This window comes from Juglans microcarpa x Juglans regia, chromosome 3D, assembly GCF_004785595.1.
Source record: "Juglans microcarpa x Juglans regia isolate MS1-56 chromosome 3D, Jm3101_v1.0, whole genome shotgun sequence".
In the NCBI taxonomy this organism is placed as follows: Eukaryota; Viridiplantae; Streptophyta; class Magnoliopsida; order Fagales; family Juglandaceae; genus Juglans; species Juglans microcarpa x Juglans regia.
The window spans coordinates 12,522,418-12,531,453 of record NC_054598.1 but is presented as its reverse complement, the minus strand read 5'-3'; positions in this window follow the sequence as shown (position 1 = coordinate 12,531,453).

The window sequence follows — 9,036 nt, the reverse complement described above, 5'->3', positions numbered from 1 at the left end:
AGAGATTTCTCACAAACAGTGCCAGATCTGCAGAATAAAGAAGAATTCCCTACTATCACACATGGTTCTCTTGTTTCGACTGGATATCCTCAAATCCAGGCACCTGCTTCACCAACTACTTCACAGCGAGGGAAAGCAACCACCACTTCCTCCACTAAGAAATCCTCAAAATTCAAAAAGAAGACCAATGTTCTTGAAGGATTAAGCAAAAATGATTTAATTCAACTCTTTAAAAAATCTTTGGAAAATGACAATTCCGATGAAGATCAAAGATCAGAGGCATAATCAGAAGCCTCCGTGCCTGATCACTACTCAAATATTTTTGGACATGATTCTAAAGGAACCCCAAGATTATCTGACGATGAATGATCCATTGCTCCACTACCGACACTACCAGACGAAGGAAGACTACCGTCACTTAAACTGAAGAGTACCTTCTGTCAAAGATACTTATTGCTTTATGTCAAAACAGATGCTCCCCCAAAACACGCTGAGAAAGCAATCTGAAAACATCATGATTTTATTTTCACGTGAATGAACAGTCCCAATTACTATTCACTCACAGACTCTATTCTACTGTTTCAATTATTGTAAAAGGCAACCCCTTCATCTATAAAAGGGGCACCTTTGGTTCAAGGAAGGCAGGCTGAATTCTCCTCATTATTTCAGAATTCCCCTTCCTTCTCTTCTTCCGCATACATTTCTCCACCTATTCTTCTGTAAGTTTAAAACTTGTGATTTTAAGCTTGTAATTTTACTAAGCTTATATTTAATACAAATTGTTATTTTTGCATATATTTATTTTTTGTATTTTGCATTCATGCATATAGCCAGTTCTACCGCCTGTTTTTAATTGTGCATACTCTGATTTATTATTTCTTTCATTTCCTATTTCATATTCTGTTGCTTCCAATTATCTGGTCCTACTTGCTTAATCTATCTTTGTTTATCCTTCATTCCGCGTCTTATATATATATATTATTCGTCTTAAAAGTCTACAGCTAGTAATCTTGAAAAATCTTAGTGCGTCTTCTATTACTCCAATTTCCATACTTCTTAATTCGTAGCTACCTACAAATTCGTAGGTCTGACTACATGATGCACTTTCATTTCCATTTTTAAGCTATTAATATTAGAGCGGTAGTATTCTATCGCCTGAAGCCTTGAGTAATATTGTTCGGTATTATCGTTAGTTATAAAAGTTTTTTTTTAAATTTTTTTTAATCAGATTTTTTAATATATTTAAAAAATAAAAAAAAATTATATCAATATATTTAAGATCACTTTCTTCATCATTAAATAAAAAAAAAATTTTAAATGGAGTGGCACGTTTAGAGCAGCAGAGTAATGTTTTTCTTAATATTAATTATGTTGTATTAATTTCTGACCTTTAAAATTTTGGGATTATCGCTGGGTAGTTAATGCATGCTACCGTATTCGAGGCTCATATAAGTGCCGGATCGAGTACTACGTCGATCAAGTCAATGCCATTGATCGTCAAATTAAAATTGTATTAATTTGAATGTTCGAGCAAGTGGGGGTGGTGTCGTAATCGTTTTTTTCTTTTTTTCTTTCTTATTTTAATAATGATATGATTGAACTTAATTAATTTGGTTGCTACTGAAAAAAAAAAAAAAAAAAAAACCACATGGTGTGACGTTGGGAATTACGTGAACTTTAGGGTCAGCTTTAGAGCAAGAATAATTGAACGTGCGTCGAAGTAACGACGAGGTCCACAATCTGCTGCTTCTTGTTCAATCCAGAAGTTTTCGTTACATATAATTGAAATTTGGTCCCGAGATCTCTCAAAACTCAGAAGGACACTCGCTCTATCAGAAATTAGACTTATTATTTTTGGTCTTCTTATTATTCTATTCTTTTATTTACTTTATCCATTTTTATATCACATGATAGTCACATGTTATTTTTTATTTCTTCATACATTCCTATAAATAGGGATACGGTACCCGAATGTAAATATACCCGAATGTAAACCCTTTTCTCTCGACCTTTGGTCTGCTAGGGTTTTCAGTCTTTCCCGTGCTCTGCTAGGGTTTACTTTACATGGTATCATATGTTCTTTTATCTTGCTTCTATGGCGTCGTTTCACAAATCCCTCTCCGAGGATGCGACTTTTCATTTCTTTTTTCATTTTAGTGACAGTCCTGGTGTTCTCTTGGTTATGCAACATTTTCTCGGTGAGAACTACCATGCCTGGTCTCGCTTGATGACCATGGCTCTCTCGGTGAAGAACAAGCTTGGATTTGTTGATGGATCCATTACTAAATCTTCGGATTCAGATTCTCTTTTCTCTCCATGGCTTCGATGTAACAATATGGTGATATCTTGGATCTTAAACTCTATTTCTCCTAAAATTTCTTCTAGTATCTTGTATATTACAATTGCTTGTGAGATCTGGTCGGATCTTAAGGAACATTTTTCTCAGAAAAATAGACCTCACATTTTTCTGTTACAAAAATCGATTTCTTCACTTTCTCAAGGTTATCTTTCTATGAGTAACTATTTTACTCATCATAAAGGACTTTGGGATGAACTTACTAATTATAAGTCTTTTCTTGCTTGTTCTTGTGAAGTTGTACAAACGTTGAACCATTATGTTTAACAAGAACGTGTTTTACAATTTTTGATGGGATTTAATGAATCTTTTGCCTCATGCACAGATTGTACTTATGGAGCCCCTGCCTCCTCTTAATAAAGTATTTTTTCTTGTTTTATAAGAGGAACAACAACGAGAAATATCTTCTGTTTCTCTTCCCTCTATTGACTCACATGTTTTTGTTTTTCAAAATGATGCAACCAGATCTTTTAAATCATTTTCTAAGAAAGATAGATTAGTTTGTAAGCATTGTGGAATTACTGGTCATGTGGTTGAAAAGTGTTGCATGTTGCATGGCTTTCTCCCAGGCTACAAACAGAAACAGAGGCAACAATCTATGGCTAATAATGTTATCCTCAATGATAGCAATTCCTTGGCCGTTTCTCATTTTTCATTGACAGAGGATCAGTATCAGCAGCTTCTAAATTTGCTTCATCCTTTTAAATCTGCTAATGAAGTTCATTCTATTGTTAATGCAGTTGTGTCACATAATTTTTCTGGTATTATTTTTCCTCGAAATAATGCTAATTCTATTTTTTCTATTGCTCAATCTGTTCCTTTTAATTCCAATTCTTAGATTCTTGATACTGGAGCCACTGATCATATGGTTCATTGTATTGATTGCTTTACTTCCATTACTAGTTTTGTTAATACCTTTGTGAAGCTTCCTAATGGCCAATCTGTGTTACACATATTGGTTCTGTGTCTATTTTTGAACATCTTGTTCTACATGATGTTCTATGTGTTCCAACTTTTAAATTCAAATTAATATCCATTAGCAAGTTAACACAATCACTAACTTGCTGCTTTTTGTTTTCCTCTGACACCTGTCTAATACATGATCTGATTCGTTGGAGGTTGATTGGAGTGGGTAGATTGCAAGGACGCCTCCATATACTGCAACAGTCAGGCTTTTTTGTTTCTAAACCTAAGTTTTTTTTTCTAGTACATATGCTTCTTGTTTAGCTGAAACAATATCTTCACATGTTTGCTCCATTTCTTCCAAATGTTCTAATTATGAGCTTTGGCATAATAGACTTGGTCATCCTTCTAATTCTAGGATGCTGTTTGCGAATAATTTCGCTCCTAAATTGATTGTTCCCTGCACTCCTTGCATGATTTGTCATTAGCTAAACAAATGAAGTTACCTTTTCCTAATAATATTCATATGTCTGCAGCCCCATTTGATCTTGTTCATTGTGATGTTTATGGACCATATATTGTACCTACTGTTAAAGGTTACAAATATTTTCTGACTATTATTGATGATTCAACTCGTGCTACATGGCTTTATCTTCTTGAACATAAATATGAAGATTCACATACTTTTAGAGTTTTTTTATAAAATGGTTAAGACACAATTTCATTTAAAAATAAAGTTACTTCGCACTGATCATGGCACTGAATTTTTCTTTGCTTCTTTTTTGCATTCTAAAGGCATCATATATCATCATAGTTGTGTTAAGACTCCTCAACAAAACTCTGTCGTAGAAAGAAAGCATCAACACATTCTTAATGTAGCTAGAACAATAATGATTCAGTCTCATCTGCCTATTAATTTTTGGGGTGATGCCGTTTTAACAGCAACTTACCTTATTAATAGGCTTTCTACTCCTCCTTTAAATCATAAATCTCCTTTTGAGCTCTTATTCAAATCTTCTCCTTCTTATACTCATTTAAGAACTTTTGGTTGTCTTTGTTTTACTTCAGCTTTACAAGATCTGGAACCAAATTTGATCCTAGAGCTCGAACTTGCATTTTTCTTGCTTATCCTTTTGTCATAAAAGGTTACAGACTTCTTGATTTAAAAACAAATCAATCTTTTATTTCAAGAAATGTTGTTTTTCATTAACATATTTTTCCTTTTACTTCTCAAAACAATACTGATTTTCTTCTATTTTTCATAAATCAGTTGAATGTTCAACTTTAGATTCTTTAAGTGTGCCTTCAACAACATCCTTTGTTGATTCATCTCTTAGTTTTTCTTCACCTTCTCACCCGAATGAGTCTTCACCATCTTTTGGTTCTTCAACTTCTCATTCCAATGATTCTTCACCTTTTATTGATAATTCTTCCCTACTGCCTTTTGTCACTATTCCATTACCTTTTAATATTCCTAGAAGATCTTCTAGAATCAGAAAGGTACCTGGTTACTTGTAGAACTTTCATTGCAATTCTTATTCTACACACTCTACATCAAATCCTTCAACAATTTCTGATTCATCAGATTCTTCTTCATTTTTGCGTTCATCTCCCAAATATAATATTTTCAATTTTGTCTGTTATGCTAATATTTCTCCTTCACACAAGTCCTTTGTTCTATCCATTTCTGCCGATACTGAACCGAAGTTCTATCATCAAGCTGTCAAGCACTCTCATTGGAGAGATACCATGTCAGCCGAGATTATAACTTTAAAAATTAATAATACATGGACTGTTACTTCTTTACCTCCTGGTGAAAAGCCAATTGGTTGCAAATGGGTAGGGTTGTAAATGAACTAGTCTGTCGGTAGCCCGCTCAGTACTCGCTCGATTAAACTCGAATCGAACTCGATTCGTAGAAAAAAAAGCTCATTCATGAAAGCAGACACCCGCTCGAATTGTAAATGACACATTCCCAAGAAAATTCGACTCAACTTGGCTAAGGCTCGTTAAGTCCCGCCGTTTATACTCGAGTCGACGCGTTAGCTCGACTCAATTAAAACTCATTTATATATTGATAAATATATATATACACTTATGTATATATATACATATATATGTATTAACTAATAATAAAAGCATACCACTTTTATAATTAAATATATATATATATATAATATATAATCTAATTACTTATGTCTATATGGTGAATATACTTCATAAATATATTTTATAATTTGTATAATAATTAGTCGATAAAATTTAATAATTTCATATACTAGTATGTGGGAACCATATATGAAATAGATATATGCTATCATATCAAGTGTATGTATTAATAATATATGTAGACATATAATATATTATTATTTTGGATAAATATCAACTAGTTAGATAATAATTATTTATAAATTTTTTAAAATTTTATAATTCAATAGAAGTTCTACTTGTTAATTGTATAAATTCAATATTAGATCTTTTATTTTTTTATTTTTTAATTATTAAATCTTATTCAAAAAATTAAAAAATAAACAATTCAAGCTCAAGTATTTTGAGTCAAGTCGAGCTTGGCAAGCCAAAGACCGGCTCGACTCTGCTCGATTACAGCCCTACAAATGGGTGTATAAGATGGGTTATACTCAAATTGAAGGGTTGGATTATTCTAAAACTTTTTCACTTGTTGCTATAATGGCTATTGTTAGAACTCTTTTGGCCATTGCTGCTGTGAAAGGTTGGCATCTTACACAATTTGATGTGAATAATGATTTTTTGCATAGGAATTTATCTGAAGAAGTATACATGGTCTTACCTCCTGATTTCCATATAAAAGGGGGGTCTCAAGTTTGCAAATTGAATAAATCACTCTATGGCTTGAAACAAGCCCGACGACAGTGGTTCTCTAAGTTTTCAACTTCTATACTTAGTATGCGTTTTCAACAATCCAAATTTGATTATTCCCTTTTTACTAAGATTGAGGGTTTCTCTTTCATTGCCCTTCTTGTCTATGTACATGATATTCTCATTACTAGTAATGATTTGAAATCTGTTGAGCTTTTAAAGTCCTTGCTTGATGAGAAGTTTAAGCTTAAGATCCTCGATAAGCTTAAATATTTCCTTGGTTTGAAAGTGGCTCGGTCTCCTGCTAATATTTCTCTGTGTCAAATAAAATATTCTTCGGAGATTCTTCAAGATGCCCCATGGAACAAAACATTAAGTTGAGTAAGCATGTGTGAGATTTGCTGCCTGACCCTACAGTTTACAGAAGATTTGTAGATCGCCTTTTTTACCTCACATTAACCTAGCTAGACTTATGTTACTCTGTCAATAGGCTTAGCCAATACATGGCTTGGCCTAGGCAACTTCATTTACAAGCAGCCTACAGAATTTTACAATACATCAAAGGTAGTCCTAGCCATGGTCTTTTCTTTCCTACTACAAATACATTATCCCTCAAAGCCTTTGCTGATTCTGATTGGGCTTCTTGTCCTGACAATAGAAGATCTACAAGTGGTTATTGATTTTTCTTGAGAATTCTTTGGTTTCATGGAAGACAAAGAAACAAACCACTATTTCTAGGTCTTCTACAGAGGCTGAGTATAGATCCATGGCTTCTACCACTTGTGAAATCATTGATTTTTCACTCTCTTGTCTGACTTTGGTATTTCTCATCTTCATAGTGCTCAACTTTTTTGTGATAGTCAGGTTGCTCTACACATTGCTGCCAATCCAATCTTCCATGAATAAACAAAGCACATTGAGCTGGATTGTCATTTCATTCGGGAGAAAATTCAAGCTAGCATTGTCAATACCTTCCACCTAGCTTCCAGTCATCAACTTGCTAGTATGTTAACTAAACCTCTTGGTTTTCAACAATTTCATCATTTAGTTTACAAAATGGGAGTTCATTCTATATACACTCCATCTTGGAGGGGGTATCAAGAATTAGACTTATTATTTTTCATCTTCTTATTATTCTATTCTTTTATTCACTTTATTTATTTTTGTACCACATGATAGTCACATGTTATTTTTTATTTCTTCATGTATTCCTATAAATAGGGCTACTGTACACAAATGTAAATATACTTTACATTTTATTTTTTGACTTCAATTCTAGAAGCTTCTTTCCCTATACTCTCGACCTTTGGTCTGCTAGGGTTTTCACCCTTTCTCGTGCTCTACTAGGGTTTACTTTACAATGTGACTTCGTATTTGGACACATGACTTTTCGGGCTCCACACTAATTTCTGCTTTACATAATCCATCTGTTATTTTTGTTTGAAAAAGGGTAAGACAGAAAATCATAGTTTAACACTTTCTATATATACATGTTAGGATTCCCTTAAAGGCATGAGATCATGATGGGAAGTCGTAAATGTTCTTTTAACACGAATTAAAGTCATAATCGGATCCCATTCTAGTATTCTACAAAGGAGAAAACAATGGTACTCAAGTCAATATTGGATAGGGATAATGTGCCTGAGTCTCATGCATCCTCTATGTCACTATATGAAATATATGCTTATTGGTGACTAGATATTTATGTCGAAACGACTATTTGCTTCTCATACTAAATGGTTGTATAGTCACAGGTACATGATCATGAATAAGAAATTTTTTAGCGGCTCTAATATCTATGGGCATAAAGTATGTATATATATTCATGAAGTACCTCACATTCACCAAACCATACGAGAGTAAGGGGATGTTTGGAGATCAAATTTTGTAAATAATAGTAAAATGGTTTATAAATAGTACTAGTGAAGGGTCTATAGCTTGCCTCCAGCTGTCTAGTAACAAGACATGATCTCCTGTTATATTGCCACTTCACTCACTTTTCAAACACACATACGGTTAAGATTAGATTCCATGAGCTCCTATAGATTTTAGCAAAAATGGACGTGTTCTTCTAATGAAAATAACAGGAGACTTGGACAATATGTTTGCACCATGCATGATTCCGTGAGCAAAACAAGAATGAAAAGAAAAGAACAAAAAACAAAATGAAGAACAACGTTGCTAAGGTCACGAGTGAACTATAATCTTTCTCAGAAAGCACAAGTACTGTAAAGGATATATCTCAAAAGCATGGGAACCAAAAAAATAAATAAGTAAATAAAGTGCTCAAGGATTAGGTTCCAAGGCAATATGGAGTCTGAAGTGCTTGGTTGATCATGGGGTAGAGGTTCACGGAGTTGCCGCTTTGCTGAAAATTGTACCACAGCAGATAAAATAGTAAAAGTAATAGTAGAAATAATAAGTAACAATGACGATAGTAGCTCTCTTCGAGAGAAGGGCCTCTAGAAAATAGGGGGGAAAAGAAGATATTTTAGGGTTTCAATACTATTTAGATAATAATTCCCAAGGTTTCAGGCGTACAAATAAGATGAGATGAGATGAGTTGAGATAAAAGTTGAATAAAATATTATTAGAATATATTTTTTTACTATTTTTTCTAGTTTTGAGATTTGAAAAAGTTGAATAGTTTTTTTTTATTATTTTGTGTGAAAATTTAAAAAAATTATAGTGATTAGATAAAATGAAATGAGATGAGAATGATTATGAAAACAAACAAGGCACTCCACTAATGGACCTAACTATGGTCATGAACCTAACTGACAGACTCTTACAGGAAATGAAAAGAACAAGGCCTACGGCCTCAAGTTCACAAAACCCCAAATGCAATAAAAAACAAGGCCAGAGACCTACATATTAGCACTGACTACTAACATCTAACACAAGCTCTTACTGACACAAGCCGATCAGACCCACAATCC